The following is a 27,620-nucleotide window of genomic DNA, read 5'->3' as shown; positions in this document are numbered from 1 at the left end:
AATTCTCACTGTCAAAGTCATAGACATGTTGCAATGTGTATCGAAAGCGCTAACGTGCCCCAACAGATTTTTTTTCTGTGTTTGAGGTGTCCTGCAATAACCTCTCTCAGGAAGCTCAAAGAATGTCTGACATGATCTACAAACAACAGCTCAATCGGACTGAAACCGAGAGATTCCTGACCAACCTGCAAATAGCACCCCTTCATCCCAGTCTTTCTCGAACTCAAAGCAGTAAGCTCTCAACATAGACTTCGAAATCGCTCAAGAGCAAATTGAGAATCTGTGTGGTAAGCAACATCCAACTGCTGTAGCACTTGCTGGATGACCTTTGACCTGCGGAAGTCCAAATATTGAAAATAATTTCACAAGGGCCTTAACAATACTGGGAGCTGTAATTTTCCTCAGTGGAATGGCTTCAGGGAAAGGAGTAGCTGCGCAAATGATGATTAAGAGAAATTGGTTACCACTCTTTGCTTTGAGTTAATGAGAATGTAAACAAGATGCTGTGTTTTTATTTACAGTAGTGATGGACAACTGGTGCCATTTTGAAAACAGGTTTTCAAACACCTGTAGCCCGATTAGCAGGACAATAGACTCTTTATAGCCCGGCTACTGTACGTGTGAACATCCCCCTACTTGCAAAAAATGACATTGCCCTCAAAAAGAACAGACAAAACGGACATTGTTTTCATCAAGCCAGCTTCTTTCTATGGTGCTACCCATTCCAGGGTTAGGACCGTAACCACCAGAGGACTTGAAAATGAGAGAGAAACATTATCGGAGGGCAGAGATATGGGCAACGTATTGGTACAGAGCCAGGCGGCATTGGCAGAGAGACAGGCGGAGAATGACGCGTTGAAGAGGGCGAGGAACAAGATGGAGTCACAATCCATGCCAGGCACACCTATGAGCTGTGGAACTCCACCTCCGACAGGCAGAGTCAACATACCTGGTGGTTTCATGAGGTTGTCAGTTCACCCTGACATTTCCGTTCCTCTTCTGACAACAGAACTTGAACAACTGCTCAACAGGCACGACAAGGGCCGTCCGGACCCATTATGGGCTATTAGCAGGACAGTATACCTTTACCAACAGCTCTCTGTATTTTGATACCTTGTGGACGGGGGCACCTGCAATGCGTTGCTACAGATGCAGGTTCAATACCCATGCCGGCCACCACCGGTAGACCCATGAGGCGGCTTTTGCTTTTAATTTAGAATCCTCCAATCCTCTACATGTAATTATTGGCAGAGAGTCACAACACATTTTTCGATATACCTAAGGTCTACCGTAGGCAACATGAGTCTCAGTAGTGTTGAGTAATGTGCTGTTAAAAGTGGTGTAGGTCATATTTATTTATTTTTAACAGTATTTTTATTGGAATTTCACAATTTTCACCCATATTAAGAGATACAACAACAAAGACAAAGCAAAAAAACAGCACTCACTTACACATACCTGCATATATATCTATATATATATATATATACACATACCCACACATACTGTATATACAGTACATACACAGAGGACCGAGTTTTGAAATCAGTGGAATTCGAGTATGATAGCTAAGGAGATGGAGAAAACACCTGTCTCCAGATTACATCTTCAAACTAAGGGCAACCATGGCATCCGACAGGAGACGCATCCGTCCATAAATGATGTATACGGGTAAGAGTCTAGCTAGCTACATTTTCAGATATTGGTTAGCTACCTGCAGATTCATGCAGAGTAGTAACGTCATGAGTTGGTATTATGGTTAATTGTTTAGCTAGCTAGCTACTTGTCTTAAAATACTCAACTATGCAAGTATCCATTTCAATAGAATATCACTGTGGCAACTGTTGTTAGACGTTGGTTAGGTACGTGCAGTTTCATGCAGGGTAGTAACGTGATGAGTTGGGATTATGGTTCATTGTACTTTAGCTACAAATCTTAACAAAATACTCAACTATGCAAGTATCCATTTCAATAGAATGTCACTGTGACAACTGTTAAGACGTTGATTAACTACCTGCAGAGTCAAGTAGGGTAGTAAAGTCATGAGTTGGGATTATGGTTAATTGTTTAGCTAGCTAGCTATATGTCTAAGAAAAGACTCCACTATGCAAGTATCAATTTCAATAGAATGTCACTGCGACAACTGTTGATAGACGTTGGTTAGCTACCTGCAGATTCATGCATGGTAGTAATGTCATGAGTTGTGATTATGGTTCCTTGTTTAGCTAGCTAGCTAGCTAGCAAGTAACCAATTCGTAAATTCAGTCTGGCCATCTACTCCGATTTCAGAGCACTCTCGTCTGTGTGTCAGAGCGCGGAATAACTGATGAATTTACGAATGCTCAACACCTGTTGAATATGGCCGGTGTCGGTAAATGTCAGCAAAAAAAGCGTAATTAAATTGTTGCCAGCAGCACAGTTACAGTCACCAACGCTCTGGATAAGATGAAAACAGCCTAACCAGCTCTGCTAGGGAGAGTAAAATAGTCAGAGTTTGGGTAGGGGCTAAAGCTTAAGAGGGTGTCGACAAAGAGCTCTCCAGTAGGTACCAAAAGTATTCAAATGCCCTTTTCTCAAAAGTGAGGTTACAAGTTTGTCAACTTTCAAATCAGAATGACTTTCCCATTGTTCCTCAAATGCAGTGTATGTCACACCCTGATCTGTTTCACCTGTCGTAGTGATTGTCCCCACCCCCTCCAGGTGTCGCTTATTTTCCCCGGTGTATTTATCCCTGTGTTTCATGTATCTCTGTGCCAGTTCGTCTTGTATGTTTTAAAGTCAACCAGCGTGTTTTGACAGTGCTCCTGCTTTTTCTATTCTATTTTGATCGTCCTCCTGGATTTGACCCTTGCCTGTTTTCTGGACTCTGTACTCGCCTGCTTGACCATTCTGCCCGCCCTGACCTCGAGTCCTGCCTGCCACACTCTACCTCCTGGACTCTGAACTGGTTTTGACTTTTACCTGTCCACGACCATTCTCTTGCCCACCCTTTTTGGATTATAATAAATATCAAAGACTCAAACCATCTGCCTCCCATGTCTGCATCTGGGTCTCGCCTTGTGCCCTTATAGTATATGATATACCATTTCAAATGTTGATACATAAGACCAAAACAAGATAGTCGGTCATATTTGATACCTACAGTGGTCCTAAAGGGCAGCAACATGTGCAAAATGTGAAAGGGGTGTGTAGACTTTCACTAGGCACTGTAGATATTTTTTATGTATCACTCACTCTCTGAGCTGGGCTTTGTTTTCTTGCATCCTCACTGATTCAGGAGCCTTTTCAGGGGAAGAGACAGCCAACTGAGCTGAGACTGAACTCCCTGGGGGTGAGACGGACAAATAGTGTCCCTATCCGTGATTAAATACCCAGCTCCTTCAGTGATGATGTGCTCCGGTTTACACAGGGCAGGCTGCTGGGGAAAGGGTGCCCATTTTAACTGATTGGGTCTGATGTGAGCAGAGGTGGCATCGTTTGCATGACTGTTAGTCGCCGATACCTACAGGGGTCCGAAAAGGCAGCAAATTGTACATACTGTGCACGTGGTGTGTAGACTTTCAATAGGCACTGAAAATATTATTGTTAATTATCAGAAAGGTGGCTTAGTTCAACTACAAACATAGAAGTGCTCCACTTGAAACACAAACTCTCGTGAGCCCGTGGCCTTCATAAGCAAGACATCATTTTTCCAAGTAGTGCATTTCAAACTTAACTGACAATCTACAGTCAGCATCCACCTCTGCCCCCTTTCACTCAAAGTCAAAGATCTTCCTGAAACATCTGCTTAGGGACCTCTCATCTCACCTTCCAATTTCCAGCATTGATGTGGCTGAGCTCAGACCAGATGGTTATCTCTCTCTCTCTCACACACACACACACACACACACCCCTCTCTGGGCTTTGTTTACTTGCTTCCTCTGATCCAGGAACCTTTTCAGGGGGAAAGACAGCTGGAACTGAGCCGAGATTGAGCTCCATGATAGTGAGACGGACAAATTGTATCCCTATCCATGATTAAATACCCAGTTCCCTGAGTGATGGGCTCCAGTTTACAAAGGGCAGGCTGCTGGGTGGGCTTTATAAAGGGTGCCCATTTTAAATGCTTGATTGGGTCTGATGTGAGCAGAGGGGGCATCCTTTGCCTGTCCTAATCCATTAGAATGGAGGTAAACACACACTGATGCACGCACACAGACTTCCATCACGGAGAGCGAGCTTCCTTCCCGGTGAAAGAGGTGAATGTTTGATTACAGAGCTGATGGAGTGGGGATGGGGAAACAGAGATTTATTGCGAAGTGAGGGGGAGGGGCGGAAAGGGGAGAGCTGAGACATACAACTTTGTCATCTGCTAGCAGGTGTAAAGACTGCCTGAGTGATGCAGAAATGCTAAATGGGGAAACAAAAAAAGAAAAATACAAAAGATCACAGGAAAGTGATTATTATTGCTTTCACTCATCCCTTTGCTTTCAATGAGGTCTGGTGAATATTCGGTGGCTTAAGGAGAGGTTGTAAAGTGGTGACAAGGGATAGATTTTAAAATGTTTTGAAATGGTTTTAAAATTCAAAATCAAATAGCTAAATGAACCTGGTATGACCTTCTTAAAACAATTCCATATAGCTTAGTAGAACCCCCCCGGCTTACACAGGGCTTAGACTGTTATGGTTCATATTCCATTCAATGTACGTTGCCAGGTACAGAGAGTCATTTACGGTAAAAAGGGTCATCTGTTTCCATTCTATTGTGTGTGTGCATGCCAGTGTTTTCGTATTAGTGTCAATGTGTGACCGTCAGGCATAAGCCCTCAGCATCTAAGCCTTACCAGTGAGGACACACACACTACCTCACTCTGCAGTGTGTTTGCATGGGAACAGCAGAGCCGTACCTCAGCGGAGAGAAAGCGCTCTTACATCTGTGTAGATTCCAAGCTACCTAAAGACCAGCAAAATACAAACAAGTGGGCTGGCAGTGGGAAACATTTCTCTCTTTTATAGATGTTCCTATGAGATGTAGAGCAGAGACCAACACTGCTCACTATGTGTTAGCCTACTGTGCATTACAATCTAATGTAAGCTGAAGTTATAACCTTATTACTGTATTTCTTCTGTTATTGGCTCGATGGCCTTATCGAGGATGACATGAGCAGTACAGTAGGAGAGGAGAGTCCGAGGCAGCTCCATGGATCTCCACTCTTTTTCTGTTTTTTTTTAATTAGGATCACCATTAGCCGTTGTTCACGGCAAGTCTTCCTGAGGTCTGACACACAACGAAAAGGGCATTACAGACAAAAATACTTTGCAATTTACAGACATTTAAAACATTAACATAAACATGACAGACTTATATATGCAAAACAACTACCGCTAAAGACACAAATGTACACATATTTGGCAAAGGGGGGTCTGACCCGGTACGAGATGGGGTTACCTAATAAACTGGCCCACTGAGTGTAAATCACCTAGGGGCTGACACAACATCAGTTTAATTTGCCGCTGGACATTGTGTACTATGTTATCCCCTTGTCTGCCTCGTGTGTGTGTGTGTGTGTGTGTGTGTGTGTGTGTGTGTGTGTGTGTGTGTGTGTGTGTGTGTGTGTGTGTGTGTGTGTGTGTGTGTGTGTGTGTGTGTGTGTGTGTGTGTGTGTGTGTGTGTGTGTGTCAGTATATACAAACAAAAATGTGGTCACATGGGGGAGAGGCTTTGTGCCGTGAGGTGTTGCTTTATTTGCACTATATGAGATGGAAGGGAGTTCTATGTGAGGAACTCTCCTCTCCTCTGTCCTTTTTACTGTTTTGAACCAAACCCAATGCAACAGTGGCAGAGCTGCGAACAGCAGGGGCATCTGGCTTTTCCTCCAGCGTGTCTCTCCTTTCTCTTTCTGCTGTTCTCTCCATTTCCCTTCCTCCCTCTCCCCCTCTTCCTATCGCCTTTATTGCTCTCTGCTGTTCTCCCTCTTCCTCTCTCCTTTATTGCTCTCTGCTGTTTTCCCACTCCCCCTCTAACTCTCTCCTTTATTTCTCTCTGCTGCTTTCCCTCTCCGCCTCTTCCCCTCTCCTTTCTTTCTCTCTGCCGTTTTCCCTCTCCTCCTCTCGCCTTTATTTCTCTCTGCTGTTCTCTCTCTGCCCCTCATCCTCTCTCCTTTCTTTCTCTCTGATGTTCTCCCCCTCAACCTCTCTCCTTTATTTCTCTCTGCTGCTTTCCCTCTCCGCCTTTTCCCCTCTCCTTTTTTTCTCTCTGCCGTTTTCCCTCACCTCCTCTCTCCTTTCTTTCTCTCTGCTGTTCTCTCTCCTCTCTTCCTCCCCGGAGGGGTTTAGGAGCGCATGGCTAAACCCCAAAAACACATTACGATCCCTCGATCGCGCCCTGGCCACGATGAAACTGCGAAACACAACACTAATAACATCCCCCTGAATATTTTAGACACTATTTATTTTTTGATCTGTCGGCGATTCAGTTCTATTTTGTGGATATGGGAAGTTTTGTAGGCTCATCTTTTTTTAATTGCCACGATCTGTCTCCAAAATGGGAATGGGGGGACTACAATTTTTCGGGCCACTGTCCCCTAACTTTAAACTTAGGGCTACTACAGGACATACAGATGAAAAAAAATATGACAATGTAGACAGAAGCCATTTCTTTTTTCATAATGCTACTACACATGACCTGCAGTTGCATTAGAGCACTCAATTAGAGGGGAATAAAAGACATTGAGAGGTGCGTAATTTAGCGGCACCGAGAGAGAGTGGACAACCCTTGTGTTGCGTGCCCCCGAACATTAACCGTGTTGTTCAAGCAGAGTTTCCATTGGGCAGTGCAGACCGTGTTGTTCAAGCAGAGTTTCCATTGGGCAGTGCAGGCGACTGCTGAACGACTGATCTATAAACCACCTTGCATCATAAATAACTTATTATTATTTGTAAATCAGTCACAATTAATATGATACATCCCGGTATTGATGCTCTCGAACTCAGACATTTTCTTTGTAAAAAAATTGATTGGGAAAATACAGTGGCTTTTCTGGGTGCCATGCAACTGTTTGTGACGTTGCACATGACAGACATTTTATGCTAAGTAGCTTTTGATTGACACCTGAAGCCAAAGTTGTTCAGAATATTTTAATATGGGTCTTTGCTGTGTTCCGGGCTGATTTCACAGTATCAAGCTTTATTATCATAAAAATCTGTTGCTAAATTAGAGCCTCTGGGACCAACTACCTCTCAAGCATATTTAATGTCTTCCCACTGGATATGAGGTAAGAGGAAATATGTTTTTTAAACTGAAAGACAAAAGGGATCACATACACTGCATGACCAAAAGTATGCGGACAAACATCTTTCAAATTTCGGAAGTAGAGGGGACATTTGGTCCATAGCTCCACCTTCTCTCTTTGCAAGTTACAGGCAAGTCTATGGACCAAATGTCCCCTCCCCTTTCAAAAATACAAAAGATGCTACACCGGCGAAATCGTGATATGTCCAAATAACCAGTAACTATGACATGTATGACAACTAAACCAGTCATATTTATGATATTATTTACAAAGATTACTTTTTTAAAATAAAAAAAGAAATTTTTTAATCAATTAGTATATTTAAGTTTAACCACAATATTTGTTGTATTATTTGTTCTGTCTTTTCTGGTAGATTCAATTCTTATGGCTGCAAGGCAAAGTGTTGAGTAGCCAGTGAAATCGTGCCCATTTCAAACGGCCTCCTACTCAAATCTTGCTCGTACAATATGAATATTATTATTCTTTTTGGATAGAAAACACTTTCTAGTTTCTAAAAAAGTTGGAATTATTTCTCTGAGTGAAACAGAAGTCCTTCTGCAGCACTTTTCCTGACCAGGAAGTGAAATGTCAGAAATCGATGCTCTTTTCAACTTGATGCCTATACATGGTCTTGACACTTAGGAGTCTTATTACACTCTATACGCCTTCCTATTGGTGTAAAGAGGATGTCAGAGAAGAAATTTTTGTGCTCATCTTGTTCTGTCGTGAAAAAAAACAAATTTCTTTGACGTGACCGTCCACTTCCGGTACTCTGAAGGAAGTGGGATTGACTTCTGTTTTGCCTTCGTAACGAACGGCTAACATCTCCGGCTCTAATTTTTTTTGATACATGTGACCATATCATCGTAATGTATGTTTTTTCAATATAGTTTAATCAGATTATTGAAACTTTATTCGGGAGTTTTGCCGTGTTCCGTCCTCTGACTGTGTTTACGTTGGAGAAATTTATGCCACTCGGCTAGTGCCAATGCTAATTGAAGAGGGAAATTTGCCATTCTGAATCGAAACAACGACTCATCTGGACAGAGGACACCTTCTTCAACATTCTGATGAAAGATCAGCAAAAGTAAGACCCATTTTATGATGTTATTTCATATATCTGTCGTGCATGTGAACTGGCCGTGTGCGCCCAATTATTTCTGTCTATTGTAGCTACGCTAATATAGCGATACATTTTGTTTGCGCTGTAAAACATTTAATAAATCGGAAATATTGTTTGGAATCACAAGATGCCTGTCTTTCAATTGCTGCAGACTATGTATTTTTCAGAAATGTTTTATGATGAGTAATTAGCTATTTGACGTTGGTGTCTGTAAATATTATGGCTGCTTTCGGTGCAATTTCGGATTGTAGCTGAAATGTAAACTATGGTTTATACATGAAATATGCACATTTTTCGAACAAAACATATGCTATACAATAAATATGTTATCAGACTGTCATCTGATGAATTTGTTTCTTGGTTAGTGGCTATTTATATCTTTATTTGGTCGAATTTGTGATAGCACCTGATGGAGTAAGAAACTGATGGAGTTAGAAAAGTTGTGTCTTTTGCTAACGTGGTTAGCTAATAGATTTACATATTTTGTCTTCCCTGTAAAACATTTAAAAAATCGGGCATGTTGGCTTGATTCACAAGATGTGCACCTTTCATCTGGTGTCTTGGACTTGTTAATGTGTGAAAGTTAAATATTAAAAAAAAATTGATTTTGAATTTCGCGCCCTGCACTTTGAGCTGGATGTTGTCATAAGTGCACCGGTGTCGGGCTGCCCCCGTAAAAGGTTAAATTGAAATTGCAACTAACTTTCTATGGCTTGTATTACAAATAACGAGATATTCAAATAACTGAAAGTGAGAGGTTTTAATCTGAATAAAGGAAAAAGGGCCTTTCTTGAACATAGGGTGAGACCTTCTTACAAATTTTCTAGAGAACCCGTTCGGATTTAAGTATAACTTTTGAATGACTGAAGCTTTTAGTGAGACGTCTAATGCTTTAATATTTAATCATTTCTGCCCTCCAAATTCATATGCATTATATAATAAGGCCCTTTTAATGTTGTCTGGCTAGGAGTTCGAAATAAAATTGAATATTTTTTTCTCATATAATTAAAAAAAAATGTTTGCTAGGTATTTACCTTTCCATGGTAGCAAGATCTTATCTATTTTTACTACCTTTCTATAAACATTTATTGGAGTGAAATCATTTATTTAGGGATATGAATACCGAGTATATCCACATCACCATCCAACCATTTTATTGGTAAACTACATGGTAAAGTAGTATTTTTTTACTGATCCAATATGTAATATAGTACACTTGTCATAATTTGGTTGTAATCCAGAGAGGTTAGAAAAAGTATCTAGATCCTCTATGAGGCTATGGAGGGATCTAAGTTGTGGATTTAAAAGAAAACATGAATCATCATCGTACAATGACACCATTGTTTTTAAGCCCTGTATTTCTAATCCCTTGATATTATTGTTGGATCTGATTTTAACAGCTAACATTTCGGTGGCCATAATAAATAGATATGCCAATAGTGGACAACCTTGTTTTACTCCTCTTTACATTTTAAAACTTTCTGAGAAGTAGCCATGATTTATTATTTTACACTTAGGGTTACTATACATGATTTTAACCCATTTTATAAGAGACTCTCCAAAATTGAAATGTTCCAGGCATTTATATATAAACTCCAGTCGTACTTTATCAAAAGCCTTTTCAATATCCGCTATGAATAGCAGGCATGGTGTTCTCTTGTTTCCAGTAGTTGCCTTATACACTGCTCAAAAAAATAAAGGGAACACTTAAACAACACAATGTAACTCCAAGTCAATCACACTTTTGTGAAATCAAACTGTCCACTTAGGAAGCAACACTGATTGACAATAAATTGCACATGCTGTTGTGCAAATGGAATAGACAAAAGGTGGAAATTATAGGCAATTAGCAAGACACCCCCAAAAAAGGAGTGATTCTGCAGGTAGTGACCACAGACCACTTCTCAGTTCCTATGCTTCCTGGCTGATTTTTTGGTCACTTTTGAATGCTGGCGGTGCTCTCACTCTAGTGGTAGCATGAGACGGAGTGGAGATGCATCAGAACACTCAAGCCCTGCTGAATGGGAGCCGGGCCGAATCGGCGACCCACTCGAGGGGACGGAAGGACAGCCCAACCGCTGTGTACCCCGATCCGACAGTCGGCAGGGCCAAAGGACCGCAAACCCGTGGAGAGACGGCTGGGTTAGGGCCGACCCGCCACCGACGACCCCGGGTGGATGGATCTTCACGGCCGGGTGGGCATCCCGAACGAGATCCTGAAAGATTTGTGTCCTCTCCTGCAGATCAAGCAGATCCGGACCTCCGTCTTTCACCCGCAGACAGATGGGCTCGCCGAGAGGTTCAAAAAACGCTCAAACAAATGCTGCGGAAGGTCATCGAACAGGACGGGAAGAACTGGGACCAGATACTACCCCACCTAATGTTCTCAATACAAGAAGTACCCCAGTCCTCCATTGGGTTTTCCCCTTTCGAACTCCTCTACTGGAGGAGGCCATGCGGCCCACTGGACCTTGCCAAGGAGGTGTGGGAAGCCCAACCGACCCCCTTACGCAGTGTGGTAGAGCACGTGGAGACGATGAGGGAGCGGATGACAGCCATATGGCCAGTGATAAGGGAACATATGGAGATGGCCCAACGCACCCAAGCCCAGGTCTACAATCGGGGGCCCCAGCCCAGAGAATTCCAGGTGGCAGACAGGGTGTTGGTATTAATCCCCACGGCCGAAAGTAAGTTCCTGGCAACATGGCATGGGCATTACGAGGTGATAGAGAAACTGGGACCCATCAATTACCGCGTACGGCAACCGGGGTGACGGAAACCCCAACAGATTTCCCACGTGAACCTATTGAAGAAGTGCCATGAGAGGACAGCCTTGGCCGTGTTGTGGTCGGGACCCAGGGCGCCAACGGTACCAGTGGTGGTACTGAGCATTTGAGGACCCCGGCCCAGAAGCAAGCGCTCAGGGAGCTCGTCGATTGGAACATGGCGGTGTTCCCCGAGAAGCCGGGCCGCACGACCCTCATTGAACACCACATCCGTACCCAGCCCGGGGAAACTGTATGAAAACAGCCATATCGGTTTCCGGAGGCCCGAAGGAAGCCTATGAAGTGGAAGAGTCGTTGAAGAGTCCAACGGTGCATGGTGCAGCCCCATCATGTTGGTGCACAAACCGGACGATAGCCTGCGCTTCTGTAATGATTTCCGGGGTGTGAACGACATCAGCTTGTTCGACGCCTACCCCATGCCGAGAGTGGACGAACTCATCGACCGATTGGGAAAGGCCCGGTACATCAGCACCCTTGACCTGACCAAATGATATTGGCAGGTACATTTGACAGCCTCCTCCTGGGAGAAGATGGCGTTTTCGACACCAGATGGACTATATCAGTACCAGGTGATCCCGTTCGGTCTCCACAGAGCCCCACCCACATTCCAGCGCCTGATGGAAAAAGTACTTCGACCCCACCAGCAGTACGCAGGGGCCTATTTGGATGATATCATCATCCACAGCCAAGGTTGGGAAGAGCACCTGGCGCGCCTCAAGCGGTGCTGGATGCGCTTAGGCAGGCCGGGTTGACAGCGAACTCCAAGAAATGCAAACTCAAGTTCGAGGAGGTGGAGTACCTGGGGTATTTGATCGGACGGGGGAACGTCAAGCCCCAGGAGAGGAAGGTTCACATGGTACGTGACTGACCCGTTCCATGCACCAAGACACAGGTCAAGTCCTTCCTGGGACTGGCAGGATACTATAGCCGGTTTATCCCCAACTTTGCGACTATAGCTTTCCCTCTCACCAACCTAACTAGGGCCCGCCTCCCGAAAACAGTGAAATGGACGGACGAGACAGCAGCGGCATTCAGGCGCCTGAAGGAAGAACTGTGCTCCCAACCGATTCTCGTAACGCCCGATTTCCAGGTGCCGATGTTAGTCCAGACGGATGCATGTGACGCGGGACTAGGGGCCTTTCTGTCACAGATACATGATGGGGAGGTGCACCCCATCATATACATAAGCCGCAAGCTAATACCTAGAGAGAGAAAAGTACTTGATTGTTGAGAAAGAGTGTCGAGCGGTGAAGTGGGCGCGAGACTCTAAATTATTACCTGTTAGGTACCCACTCCACCCTGGTCACTGACCATGCTCCCCTGGACTGGATGGCCAGGGGAAGGGACACAAATGATTGGGTCAGCAGGTGGTTCTTGTCCCTTCAACGCTTCTCTTCTTCTATTGTGCACAGGTCAGGGGCGAAGCATGGAAACGTGGATGCCCTATCGAGAAGGGAGACAGACGTCACACTTTCAACATCCCCCTCCCCGACAGAGCTAAGGGGGGTGGGGGGTATGTGGCATACAGCAGGTCAGCCTCCAGGGGGAGACTCGTCGAGGCCTGCTGGCAGACGGAGTCTACATCACGAGGCATTGGCTCCCTCTGCTGGACGTGCCAGTTCTTGATGGTGGGTAATCAAGGGCTGATTGCTCACCAGCTGTACGAGTCCCATAAAGCTGCCAGAAGGCAGATCACAAAAGAGAGGGACTGGGGGAAGAAAGGTGACTTACGTATAGTTGGAGACGGTGCCTGAGCTAAAAGGAGGGAGTTCAGTTTTGTGCCCGACATGATACAGCAAGACCCGGAGCCTTGAAGACGGTATCCCAGAGAGGGTCTCATGGGGGAGACCTATCCTTTTCTTTTAATTCATTTAAATAAACACCGTTGAAACCGAGCTAATTCTACTCTGTCCGTGTCTGATATGTGTAAACGTCTTGACCAAACCCCCTGGTCTGCCACACTGTGCTATGTCGGAAAAATTCAGTTATAAACTCTGTCCTAGTTAAAAAACAATTTATCATCCAAAAGGCTTTGATTACATTTCCAATATCCTCGCCCTCGTGGAAATTCAGTAAGAGTAATGTATATGCCAATTATCTGATGGTCCGACCGCATTCTATTCCCTATCAACACTTTTTAAACTTTTGGTGCCAACGAGAATGACATATAAAAGAAATCAAGACGACTAGCTTGATTGAGCCTCTGCCATGTATATCTCACTAGGTCAGGATATTTAAACCTCCATATATCCACAAGTTCCAATATATCCATGACATTCATGATTTCCTTAAGAACATGAGGGTGAAAGTTTGTAGTGTGATTTCCTTTATGGTCCATTGAGGTATTTAAAACAGTATTATAATCTCCCACCATAAAAATAGAGTATTTTATTTCTTGCAGGGTTGATCATTTATAATATATATTTTCAAAGAAGCGTGGATCATCATTATTTGGTCCGTAAATTTTAATAAGCCATATCTGTTCATGGTCCAATAACATATTCCATCTACCTCGCGGACTTGTTTGGACAATTTGTACATTTGGATCAAAATTATTGTTAATTACTATCATCACCCCTTTTGTGTTTCTTTGTCCATGGGAGATGTATATTTCATCCCCCTCAGACCAGTTTCCACTCACCTTCATCTAAAATCGTTGAACGAGTTTCCTGTAAACAATCATTATTATATTCCTTCTCTTTGAGCCAGGTAAATATTGTTTTTCTTTCATTATAGTCTGCTAAGCCATTACAATTGTAACTGGCTATACTTATTTCACCATTTACCATAATGAGATACAAGTTTTAAATCTATTTGTCACGGCATTCAAGAGAAGAAGATGAGGACCATGGTGCAGCGTGGTACGTGTTCATATTTAATTCAATAACCGAACACTAAACACGAAAATGACAAAAAAGGACAAAAAGAATAACCGAAACAGTTCTGTCTGGTACAGATACGAAACAAAAAACAACTACCCACAAACACTGGTTGGAACAGGATACCTAAGTATGGCTCCCAATCAGAGACAACGATGCCTCTGATTGGGAACCACACCAGGCCAAACACATAGAAACACAACATAGAAAAAAGAACATAGACTGCCCACCCTAGTCACACCCTGGCCTAACCAAAATAGAGAAAAAAAGCCTCTCTATAGCCAGCGTGACACTATTCATCATAATATATATTTGTAAATGTACCATTAAAAAGTACCATAGTGATTGAGTGTCCATATAGCTGTACCCCGATATTTACCCAACTCCCTCGTGGGGACAACATGCATGGCTCACATAGAATTGCATCTCATTTTATACAGTTTAAAGCCTATCATGGAGTGTCAAGCCCTGATCATAACACCATGGGGTCCTATTGCATTCTGGCTTAACCCACCTTGAACAATGACATCAGTTTTCCCATTGTGACCTACTTGTGTGACTTTCATATACTGTACCTTTGAGAACATAATACCAGACATATCGAGGGCAACTGGGGTAGTCACTCGTGTTTGCCCAGTATAACATGTCTCATGATGTTCTTTCGATGTAATTATCTAAATTGACCCAGTTCTGTTGAGATAGGGTGTCCTTGATGTCTTGATTAGTGTTCTTTTTTAATAGAAGAAAAGCACTCATACCTCATGTTATGCAAGTAAAGAGCGCAGTAATCAGGTTTTATGTTATATAAGCTTTATTTGATATGAGCCAAGATACTCTGTGAGACATATTTTTGTTCTACTTCTTGTTGATGCCAGTATCATTAACTTCTCTAGGGTAGGGGGTAGCATTCGGAATTTTGGATGAAAAGCATGCCCAAATTAAACTGCTTGCATCTCGGGCCCAGAATATATGATATGGTAGGTTTGGTGGATTTGGAAAGAAAACACTCTAACATTTCCAAAACTGTTGAAATAGTGTCTGTGAGTATAACAGAACTGATTTGGCAGGCAAAAACCTGAGAAATATTCATTCAGGAAGTATTTTCTTTTTTGGTTTTGTAGTTTTCTATTCAATGCCAATACAGTATCCATTGACTTAGGACTCAAAATGCAGTTTCTATGCCTTCCACTAGATGTCAACAGTCTTCAGAAAATGTTTCAGGCTTGTATTCTGAAAAATGAAGAAGTAAGAGCAGTCTGAATGAGTGGACCCTGCTGTGTCACAAAGCTTTTTCCTGCGCAAGACCGAGAGAGTGTGTTTCTTGTTTACATATACGTTATTGTCCGGTTGAAATATTATTGATTATTAAGGCTGAAAACAACCTGAGGTTTGAATAAACATCGTTTGACATGTTTCTATGAACTTTACGGATACAATTTGGATTTTTTTGTCTTTCCGTTTTTACTTTGTTTGAGCCTGTGGATTACTGAAGAAAACGCGCAAACAAAACTAAGGTTTTTGGGTATAATGATACTTTATCGAACAAAAAAAACATTTATTGAGTAAATGAATGTCTGCTGAATGCAACCATATGTAGATCAAAGGTAAGGGATTATTTGTATCTCTATTTCTAAATTGTGTAACTGTTCTACCTGGCTGACTACTGTTTGTCATGATTTATCTAGTGGGCTATGTTCTCATAATCGTAATGTATGCTTTCGCCGTAAAGCATTTTTAAAATCTGACACTGTGGTTGGATTCACAAGCAGTTCATCTTTAAACCTATGTAAAATATGTTTTGTTTTCTGAATTTTTATAATGAGTATTTCTGTATTTGAATTTGGCGCCCAGCAGTTTCACTGGCTGCTGTAGAGGTGGGACGCTACCGTCTCACGTGCCCAAGAGAGTTTAATGGCTTGTCAGTTAGAATTTCAAAGGGAAATCCAGGGGAAAAGATTACAATTTTCTCTACGTCGATCCAGTGTGGAAAGAAAATGGTACAATATGAACCAAACCTTGACTGCGTAGGTGCATTGTTGATGGCATCTTGCTGTACCAAACGTTCTCACATCTCCCTGTCCCTATCCTTCAATGGCAACCATTGTTAGTCATCTGTCAGGCTCAATTTTGAAGTGCCTTGTCATTCATACATACGTACTAGGGAATTGGTACTGTGAAGGTGCAACTTCACTTCCCACTGTTGAATTTGAATTATTTCAAAAACATTGGCAGCCAATCAGGTTAGGGACTTTGAACACCCAAGCACGCACACTCACTGGGCAGTTCATTACGTACACCACCCCGCTTACAGTTTTCTCTTACAGACAGTGAGGTCACGTGGCCGTGGCTTGCTATATAAAGCAGGCAGACAGAAATCAAGGCATTCAGTTACAGTTCTATTGAACGTTAGAATGGGCAAAAGGTGTGACCTAAATGACTTTGCGCTTGGTATGATCATCGGTGCCAGGCACGCTGGTTTCAGTACCTGAGAAACGGCCGACCTCCTGGGCTTTTCACGCACGACAGTGTCTAGTGTTTACGGAGAATGGTGCGACGAACAAAACATCCAGTCAGCAGCAGCCCTGTGGGCGAAAACAGCTTGTTGATGAGAGTTTGAAGGAGAATGGCAAGAATCTTGCATATCAGGCGGCGCACAGACAGGGAAATAACAGCGCAGGACAACAGTGGTGTGCGGAACGTACAATTTGTAGGTCCTTGTCACGAAGGGGCTATTGCAGCAGTCGACCACACTGGATGTAACGGCTCTCGTTGGTGGTAGGAAGAGTAGACCAAGGCGCAGCGTGGAAAGTGTTCATGAATCTTTTATTAAAAAAACACTCAAACAAAATAACAAAAGGGAAAACGAAAGCGCACAGTTCTGTCAGGCTAAGACACTAAACAGAAAACAAGATCCCACAACCTAATGGTGGGAAAAAGGGCTTCCTAAGTATGATCCCCAATCAGAGACAACGATAGACAGCTGCCTCTGATTGTTTTTGGGCTGAGTGTGGTTCCCAAAGAAACAGAAGACATTGAATTTCCCACCCGAGTCACACCCTGACCTAACCAAACATAGAGAATAATAAGGATCTCTAAGGTCAGGGCGTGACACTGGGTTCCATTCCTACCAGCTAAAAACAAGAAGAATAGTCTCCAGTAAGCATGCAATTACCAACGCTGGACTATTGAGGAGTGGAAAAATATCGCCTGGTCCAACGAATCCCGGTTCCTGTTGCGTCATGCTGATGGCAGAGTGAGTATTTGATGTAAGCAGCATGAGTCCATGGCACCATCCTAGCTGGTGTCGGTACAGAGTGGTGGGGGTGGTGTAATGGTGTGGCACACGTTAGGTCCCTTTAAACTAATTGAGCAATGTTTCCATGCCCTGAAGAATTTGGGCTGTTCTGGAGGCAAATGGGGTTCTGACCCGGTTCTAGATGGGTGTACCTAATAAACTGTCCCACTGAGTGTAAATCACCTATGGGCTGACACAACATCAGTTTAGTTTGCCGCTGGACATTGTGTACTATGTTATCCCCCTGTCTGCCTCATGTATGTGTGTGTGTGCACATGTATGTGCTTTTATGTGTGTCTGATCACATATACTCACTTCCACTTCTCTCGGGCTCATATAGGCAAACTGTCCACGCGACTGTCAACATGTTCTGTTCTTCTTCCCTTGCTGGAACAATATTCATATATATTTATACCCACGTCTTATACAACTGTCCCCATTCCAAGCCAATGCATGGAACATGGATGCCCTATTTTTAAATGTGCATTGTAGGGGCAAACAGTAGTATGAGAGAGAGAGAGAGAGAGATTAGTACAAAATATATAGAGCCCTGCACACACTACAATTACTTAGGTTTAAAGATAAGCTCAACTGGACACCTTAATGAGGCAGTGAATGAACTGAGAGAGAAAGCACGCAGGGCATTTTACGCCATTAAAAAGCAAATTCAAATTGAAATACCTATTCAAATTTGGCTAAAACTAATTGAATATGTCCTTGAACCAATTACACTTTATGGCAGCGAGGTGTGGGGTCCACTTGCAAAACAAGATTTCATCAAATGGGACAAACGCCCCATTGAAACCTGGCATGCAGAGTTCTGTAAGATTATCCTACATGTCCAGAGGAAAACTACAAACAAAGCATGCAGGGCAGAATTAGGCCAATATCCACTAATAATAAAATCTCAAAAAAGAGCAATTCAGTTTTGGAAAATAAAATACAGTGACCCCCTCTCATATCATTACCAAGTCCTGCATTGCCAAGAGCTGAGCAAAGAAGAGTCCCCTCATCCAGCTGGTCCTGGGGATGAGTTCAAAAACCTGTTCTACTAACACACTGAAGCCTCAGGACCAGAACTTCCAATCAATCAGGATAAACCAAATTACAACACAGTCAAAACAAAACTATATTGCTTATTGGGAAACACAAGCACAAACACAAAGCAAAATGCAGTGCTATCTGGCTCTAAATCGACAGCACACTGTGGCTAAATATTTAACCATGTTACTGTTGTCCCGTTGACAATTTTGATTCTAATTTTTATATATTGTAAATATCCAAAATAAGCTTTGGCAATATGTACATTGTTACATCATGCCAATAAAGCAAATTGAATAGGAGAGACTGAGAGAGACAGAGACAGAGAGTGAGAGAGAGACTGAGAGCGACAGAGAGAGACTGAGACTACACAACACACTACATTGCTGCCTGCCTTAAGTTGAGGGACAGTCTCTGACAGACCAATCAACCTGCACATGTACTCTACTGTATGCTTATTGTTATTGTTGAATGTATGCTTATTTTGACCCTTGGTTATTGTTGTTACTGTTGTCCCGTTGACAATTTTGATTCTCATTTTATTTATTTTTATATTGTAAATATCCAAAATAAGCTTTGGCAAAATGTACATTGTTACATCATGCCAATAAAGCAAATTGAATTGCATTGAGAGAGAGATCAGTTTGTTATATCTGGGGTACTTCTCCTGTCTTATCTGGTGTCCTGTGTGAATTTAAGTATGCTCTCTCTAATTCTCTCATTCTTTCTTTCTCTCGGAGGACCTGAGCCCTAGGACCATGCCTCAGGACTACCTGGCATGATGACTCCTTGCTGTCCCCAGTCCACCTAGCCGTGCTGCTGCTCCAGTTTCAACTGTTCTGCCTGCGGCTATGGAACCCTGACCTGTTCACTGGATGTGCTACCTGTCCCAGACCTGCTGTTTTCAACTCTCTAGAGACAGCAGGAGCGGTAGAGACACTCTTAAAACCTCTAATGCCTCACAAACCCGGATCCGGGAGCACCCCCATCACAAAAGCTGACTAGCATAGCCTAGCCTAAAGTTACAGGGATATCATAAAATGTTCATGAAATCACAAGTCCAAGACACCAAATGAAAGATACAGATCTTGTGATTCAAGCCATCATCTCTGATTTTTAAAATGTTTTACAGGGAAGACACAATATGTAAATCTATTAGCTAACCACGTTAGCAAAAGACACCACTCTCATACTCCACCATTTTCTTACTGCATCAGTAGCTATCACAAATTCGACCAAATAAAGATATAAATAGCCACTAACCAAGAAACAACCTCATCAGATGACAGTCTGATAACATATTTATTGTATAGCATAGGTTTTGTTAGAAAAATTTGCATATTTCAGGTATAAATCATAGTTTACAATTGCAGCCCCCCATCACAACTGTCACTAAAATGACTAGAATAACTACAGAGACCATCGTGTATTAGCTAATTACTCATAATAAAAAATTTCTTAAAAATACACAGCATACAGCAGATGAAAGACACAGATCTTGTGAATATAGCCAATATGTCAGATTTTCTAAGTGTTTTACAGCGAAAACACAATATAGTGTTATCTTAGCTTACTACAATAGTCAGTCACACGGCAGCATTGATTCAAGGCAAAAATAGCAATAACGTTATAAACCACCAAACGCTATTCATTTTTTCACTAACCTTCTCAGAATTCTTCAGATGACAGTCCTGTAACATCATATTACACACTCCATATAGGTTTTGTTCGAAAATGTGCATATTTAGCAGCACAAACCGTGGTTATACAATGTGATCAGTAGCAACAGGGCATGCATTCTGGCCGGCGCCATCTTGGAAAGGCACCTACTCTTATCGAAAGCTATTCATAAACTTGACAAAAAAAATACAGGTTGGACAGCAATTGAAAGACAAATTAGTTCTTAATGCAATCGCTGAGTTAGATTTTTAAAATTAACGTTATTAGACATACAGTGTGCGTTACAGCCAGACTAGTGCCGCAATAATGGCGGACAAATACGTTCACATTTTTCCACATAAATACGGAATAACATCATAAATAGCTCTTACTTTTGGATGAGCTTCCATCAGAATCTTGGCGAAGTGGTCCTTTGTCCAAAATAATTGTTGCTTGGATGTAAAAAGTCGTGTTCAAATTCGGAAGTAGCAGCTAACAAGTAGCTATACCAAACAGCATGCCCAAAACGTTATACTCAATACTAAGGAAATTCCGAAAATAGCAATATACTCGCATAAACTGATATAACTCGGTTTAAAATAACTTCGTTATGATGTTTCTAACACCTATAACGAATTAAATTACAGACGGATATATCTAAGGTCAATAACTGAGCGTTCCAAAATGCCTTCCTGAGGTCTTGCTTTGCGTAATGGCGAGCGTTGAAAAGATAGGTCCTCTCGCTCCTTGGCCTTTTATAAACTCTGGGAACTACGCAGAAAGTCCATTCCACTTCTCATTGGTTTCTGACATCCAGGGGAAGGCGGGTGCAGTTCATGTCGACCCATAGGATGCACACAGATCTTTAAACTGATCTGAGAGCAGAGTCTAGTTTTCAGACCTTCGCAGTTCCTGTCATGGATTTTGCTGCAGAGAGAGTTCTGTTTCACCCACAGACATAATTCCAACGGTTTTAGAAACTAGAGAGTGTTTTCTATCCAATAGTAAGAATAATATGCATATTGTACGAGCAAGAATTGAGTACGAGGCCGTTTACATTGGGTACACATTTGTGCTATGTCGAAATGGCACCCCCCTAGTGGCAAGAATTAATGATCGGCTATGAAAAGCCAACTGACATTTACTCCTGAGGTGCTGACTTGCTGCACCCTCGACAACTACTGTGATTATTATTATTTGACCATGCTGGTCATTTATGAACATTTGAACATCTTGGCCATGTTCTGTTATAATCTCCACCCGGCACAGCCAGAGAGGACTGGCCACCCCTCATAACCTGGTTCCTCTCTAGGTTTCTTCTTAGGTTTTGGCCTTTTTAGAGAGTTTTTCCTAGCCACCGTGCTTCTAGGCTGTGTTTCTGTACAGCACTTTGAGATATCAGCTGATGTAAAAAGGGCTATATGAATACATTTGATTTGATTTGAGAGCGAGAGAGCGAGGGAGCTACTGTTCTGCCGTCAATCTAACATTTGACAAGGGCAGGACTCAAGTGGGAGGAACATATGGAACAGCAGAAGTGGTGGACTCTACCAGTGATTCACATATTGACAGCTGACATCGCTATAAGAGACATGAACAAATGTTGTTAGCCTGAGAATAATGTAGATGTTGACATAAGTTTGACACAGAAAAAGGTAACTATAACATAACAGTAACTTCATACTGTCTATTTTGCCAAGACAATAGCAAGACACTGAATATATTCTATTATATTTCAGACCTAACAACAACAGTCATCAATACATGCCTCAGTTTCCTTCTTGTTATTGTATTCAAGCAAGAGGGAGAATGTAATATTCTCTATGGAATTTTATAAGGGGACATAGGTAAAGAGAGTGTTATTTTCTTCCACTTCTGTTTGGCTGAATTATTAACACCACAAGCACATTGTGTATGTTTAGCTCTCCAGGAAGAATTTACAATATTATTATGATTAAGCCATACCTATCTGTAATACTCGGGACAAAAGCTTTTTAATTGAATAAAGCATCATTATAAGATGGTCATTCACTACCTTTTTTATGCTCTGGGCAAAAAAAGAAGCTGTCTTGCTATAGAATTGAAATACATATTCAAGTGAATTATTGGCAAGGGGAGATTAATGTAATTTCTTGATGTATATAGTCAGAGTCAATGAGATCAAATGAATATTTCTATATCATACACAGTATACACTATACAGGGGGAAATATTGCAGATGACAAATATTGCCCAAAATATCTCTCATGTACGTTGTCTTGAATCTAAGGGGATTTGACAACACGTCAAAACGTCACTAGTCAAGTGTTTGTTTGTCACGCCCTGACCTTAGAGAGCCTTTTTATGTCTCTATTTGGTTTGGTCAGGGTGTGGTTTGGGGTGGGTATTCTATGTTTTGTTTTCTATGATTTTGTGGTTCTATGTTTTGGCTGGGTATGGTTCTCAATCAGGGACAGCTGTCTATCGTTGTCTCTGATTCAGAACCACACTTAGGTAGCCCTTTTTCCCTCCTTTGGTTGTGGGTAGTTGTCTTTTTTTGTGGCACTAATGCCCTGTAAGCTTCACGGTTGTTTTTTGTTTGTTGTTTGTTGGCGACATTTTTAAATAAAAAAGAAAATGTACGCTAACCACGCTGCACCTTGGTCTTCTTTCCGCAACGGCCGTGACATTGTTATGAGAGCCTATTGCATCACTCTGGAGCTTCGACATGTAATCCTACTGTTATGATTTGTTTGTTACTTTAAAACGCTTTCCTACAGTCAAATGACCCAGTGGCCTCATGGGTGGAATGTTATTCATTATTTTCATAATTGTATAGCTAATAAACATGATCTCCAAAAACCCGCCCAAAATCCAGTGTTTCTATAGCAATCGGTTTTGTAATAGTTCAGTCTTCTGAACTTGTTCGGTGGCGTTCGCGGTCGACCTCACTGGTCTTCTAGCAATTGCCTATCCACCTTTCATTTTCCATTTGTTTTGTCTTGTTCTCCCACACACCTGTTATTCATTCCCTCATTACATGTAGAGTATTTAACCCTCTGTTCTCCCCATGTCTGTGTGTAATTGTTTATTGTTGAGGTTGGCACGCTTCCGGCTGGTTTGCGCCGGGTTTATTTTATTACCCGTGCTTTGTGGCAGCCTGTACTTTGTACTTGTGTTTTTGTACTTTGTGCTGCCTCACTGGTTTGTTGGGCATTTGTTTTGTGACGCTATTGCGTTCTGTGCAAATGATTGCCTTAGTAAAGTGCTTTGTCCACTAATCTCTGCAGACCTGCGCCTGACTTCGATGCACCAGCTACACTCACCTCTTGACAGAATTACACACCCACAAGATGGAGTCAGCAGGAGCAGGTGCCCCTGGTATAGGGGTCGAGGAGCACGTCCGGGAGCACATGGCGATTATTCACTGCCTCGGCGCCGCCATGGCCGAGAGTCCCTCCATCGCCCTCCCAAGCACCACCAGGGTCTCCAATACTCACCCCCTCCTCACCCGGTTCCAGTGGGATTCGTCTCATACTTCCCAGAGAATACGACGGGACGGCTGCACGCTGCCAGGGTTTTCTGTTACATATGGACCTTTACCTGGCAACCGTCCACCTGGCTTCTTTGGGCCATGAGAAGGTGTCCACGCTTCTCGCCGTGTGGGGAGAAAAAGATACGGCGTTGGACCATTTTGAGGATTTCACCCGCCGCTTGCGGGCAGTCTTCGACCACCCGCCCGAGGGTAGAGCGGCGGGTGAACATCTCTTTCATCTGAGGCAGGGGACGAGGAGCGCCCAGGAGTTCGCTATGGACTTTCGGACCCTGGCCTATTTTACATAGGTTTAAAGATTAACTTCTTGTGAATCCAACCACGTGTCAGATTTAAAAAATGCTTTACGGCGAAAGCATACCTTACGATTATTTGAGAACATAGCCCAGCAGGCAAATCATTACAAACAGTAACCAGCCAGGTAGAAGAGTTACACAAGTCAGAAATAGAGATAAAATGAATCCCTTACCTTTGATGATCTTCATATTGTTGCACTCAGAAAACATTAATTTACTCAATAAATGTTCCTTTTGTTCGATAAAGTCTGTCTCTATATCCAAAAACCTCAGTTTTTTTTTTTTTCTTCAGTAATCCACAGGCTCAAACGCGGTTACAACAAGCAGACAAAAAATCCAAATTGTATCCGTAAAGTTCATAGAAACATGTCAAACGATGTTTATATTCAATCCTCGGGTTGTTTTTAGCCTAAATAATCGATAATATTTCAACCGGACAATAAGGTCGTCAATATAAAAGGTCAACATGAAAGGCACTCTCTCGGTCGTACGCATGAAAAAGCTCTGTGACACGGCAGGGTCCACTCATTCAGACTGCTCTTACTCCCTAATTTTTCAGAATACAAGCCTGAAACAATTTCTAAAGACTGTTGACATCTAGTGGAAGGCATAGGAACTGCAATTTGAGTCCTAAGTCAATGGATACTGTAATAGCATTGAATAGAAAACTACAAAACCAAAAAATATCCTACTTCCTGAATGGAAAATCAGTTCTGTTATACTCACAGACACTATTTTAACAGTTTTGGAAACGTTTGAGTGTTTTCTAAATATACCAGTTATATGCATATCATATCTTCTGGGCCCAAGAAGCAGGCAGTTTAATTTGGGCATGCTTTTCATCCAAAATTCGGAATGCTGCCCCCTACCCTAGAGAAGTTAATATATTTATATTATTGAATTATTCAGCGAATTCTCAGGCTACAAGATTAACTTAACTAAATCAGAGGCTATGCCACTTGGTAACCTTCACTCTGTACCTAATCCCTCTCCCCCCTTCCCTTTTAAATGGTCTCCCTCAGGTTTTACGTATCTGTGTATATTTGTAACTCCTAAATTCCAGCAAATGTACAAAGACAATTTTGTTCCCTTGTTTGATACAATAAGACAGGATCTGGATCTCTGGAACTCTCTCCCGATTTCTTGGTTGGGTAGAATATCCCTCTTGAAAATGAACATTTTACCTAGACTACTGTACCCAATCCAAATGATCCCAGTATTACTCTCCAATAAGGTAATAAAGGATGTAAATGGATGGCTAAGTTCCTTTAAATGGAGTAAACGCAAGCCAAGACTTAAGATGGCAATATTGCAGCTGCTAAGTTCTATGGGGGGCTTGGATCTGCCCAATATCAGGTTCTATCAGTGGTGTGCCCACCTATGTTATATTTCTGACTGGATCACAAACGACGACTCCTCTATTTGGTTAGACATTGAGACTTCTCTTTCAAAATACCCTTTACAGGATCTTTTATTTTTATGAAGTTTCAAGTCTGTAGAAGATCACTACAATAATCCCATTACACTTAACACACTCAAAGTATGGAGGTCAGTTCAATGCTTCCTGGGAAGGTCCAAACTAACCTCTGCTCTTACCCCAATTCTTAACAACCCAGATTTTGGTCCAGGATTGCTGGATGCTGGCTTTAAAGCATTATAAAACGGACATTTTCCTTTGGGGGAAAAAAAAACATTATTTCAATGACAGACATATCAGGGTTGCAAATTAAGGTGGTGCTCTTCAGAATATAATGTCTTACTTGTAGGAAGCGGAAAAAGTCCTGCTTTGGGAGTCGATATTTCTCGACCATCTGCTCAAATGACAGCAAATCAGCAAATAAGTCATTTAGTCTGTGTATGCCCTTATTAAGCCAAAAGTTAAGGTCCTTTTGTGCTGTCGACACACAGAGGGTAAAACAAGGGTGGGAGAAAGAATTGTCTGTCACTATTGACAAAGTGAGGTGGGAGGACATTTGGAGATATGCAAAAACAATATCAATATCAATATATAATCGTACTAGAGCAATCCGATTTAAGATTAATACACAGATTGCATATATCCCCAAATCACAGACATGCTTTTAGCCCCTCTTCCTCTTCTCCTCAGTGTCTTAAATGCAAAACTGATACAGGCACCCTAACACATTGTTTATGGTCATGTACCAAGATACAAAGATACTGGTCTGGTGTTCTGCAAGAAATAGAAAAGATCCTAGGGGGTTTATCTAGAATTGGACCCAGTTTCTTTACTGTTAGGTCTCCCTAGTAGGCATGTTACTTCTGTGAGTAAGAGGAGGCTTTACAACATCCTTACCTTCGCAGTGAGGAAAAACATCCTCTTACAGTGGATTAGTGATAAGGTTCCTTCTATTAAAGATTGGCATAAGATCCTATTTGAATGGGTGCCACTGGAATATCTGACATGTACATTGCATTCTAAAACAGATCAGTTCTACAAAGTATGGGAACCTTATCTAAATTACCTAGAACCTGCGGTATCAGCTATTATGCTGCAGGGATTCTCTTAGAATGGTGGTGACCTATGTATTTCAGAATTACACTGTATGTTCCATGTGTGAAGCCTAACTTCTTGCTTTGTTGTTTCATTTCTGTTTGTATGTTTGTTTAAAATGTATGTATTGAGAGACGCAATAATGGGGATGGGGTGAGAGAAGCACCGAGCGGGGAGAGGAAGATGGTGTATGTGTATATATATATATATATATATATATATATATGGGTATGTATGTGTGTGAGCACTTATGCAGATTTACTACACAATACTTTTTTTTAAGCCACGTTAGACAGGTTTACCTACACATAATGACCATCTCAAATAGAAAGAACAGTGCTATATGGCAGACCAATCCAAACTCATCTCTCAGCATGTCCAGCCCACTCATCTCAGACAATCATGGCTAGCGGGAAGGTTGCTCTCTTTTTCTGTGGCTAAACCAACTAGGCTTGTAATTTAACAACTGTATTTGTATTAACAGATGGCATACAAGTTTATTAAGGCACATGAAAGTTCACATGTTCGAGAAGGCATTTATGTCAAACGCATTTTGATTCACAAAAAAGTTTACATTCAAACGGCTCTCCTGTGAAGTAGTGACCGTGACATATGCCTAGTTTCCTGAAACGAGTCACAAATATTTCAAAAATATTTGATGAAACACTGAATTTGGCCTTACTGCTATTTGTCGATAGAAATGCCTCAAATAACAGATTGTTACATTAGAAAAGAGATTGTAAAAGTGAGTCATCCAGTAAAATATTACTTGAGTAAAAGTTTAGAAGTATCTGGTTTTAAATGTACAGTGGTGGAAAAGGTACTAAACTGTCATACTTGATTAAAAGTATGCAATACATCAAATTCCTTATAGTAAGCAAACCAGATGGTACACACTTCTTTTTTAAATGACAGACAAACAGGGGCACACTCCAACACTCAGACATGATTTACAAACGCAATATTTGTGTTTGGTGAGTCCGCCAGATCAGAGGCAGTATGGATGACAACGCGTTAGATTGATAGGTGCATGAATTGTGCCATAATGCTGTCATCTGAGCATTAGAAATGTGACTAGTACTTTTGAGTGTCAGGGAAAATGTATGGGCTTCTTTAACTTCTCTAGGGTATGTGGGACGGTAGCGTCCCACCTCGTCAACAGCCAGTGAAAATGCAGGGTGCCAAATTTAAAACAGAAATCCCATAATTTAAGTTCCTTAAACATA

This window comes from Salvelinus fontinalis, chromosome 29 (genome assembly GCF_029448725.1).
Source record: "Salvelinus fontinalis isolate EN_2023a chromosome 29, ASM2944872v1, whole genome shotgun sequence".
Lineage (NCBI taxonomy): Eukaryota > Metazoa > Chordata > Actinopteri > Salmoniformes > Salmonidae > Salvelinus > Salvelinus fontinalis.
The sequence above is the reverse complement of the archived record's forward strand: the minus strand, read 5'-3'. Positions refer to the sequence as shown.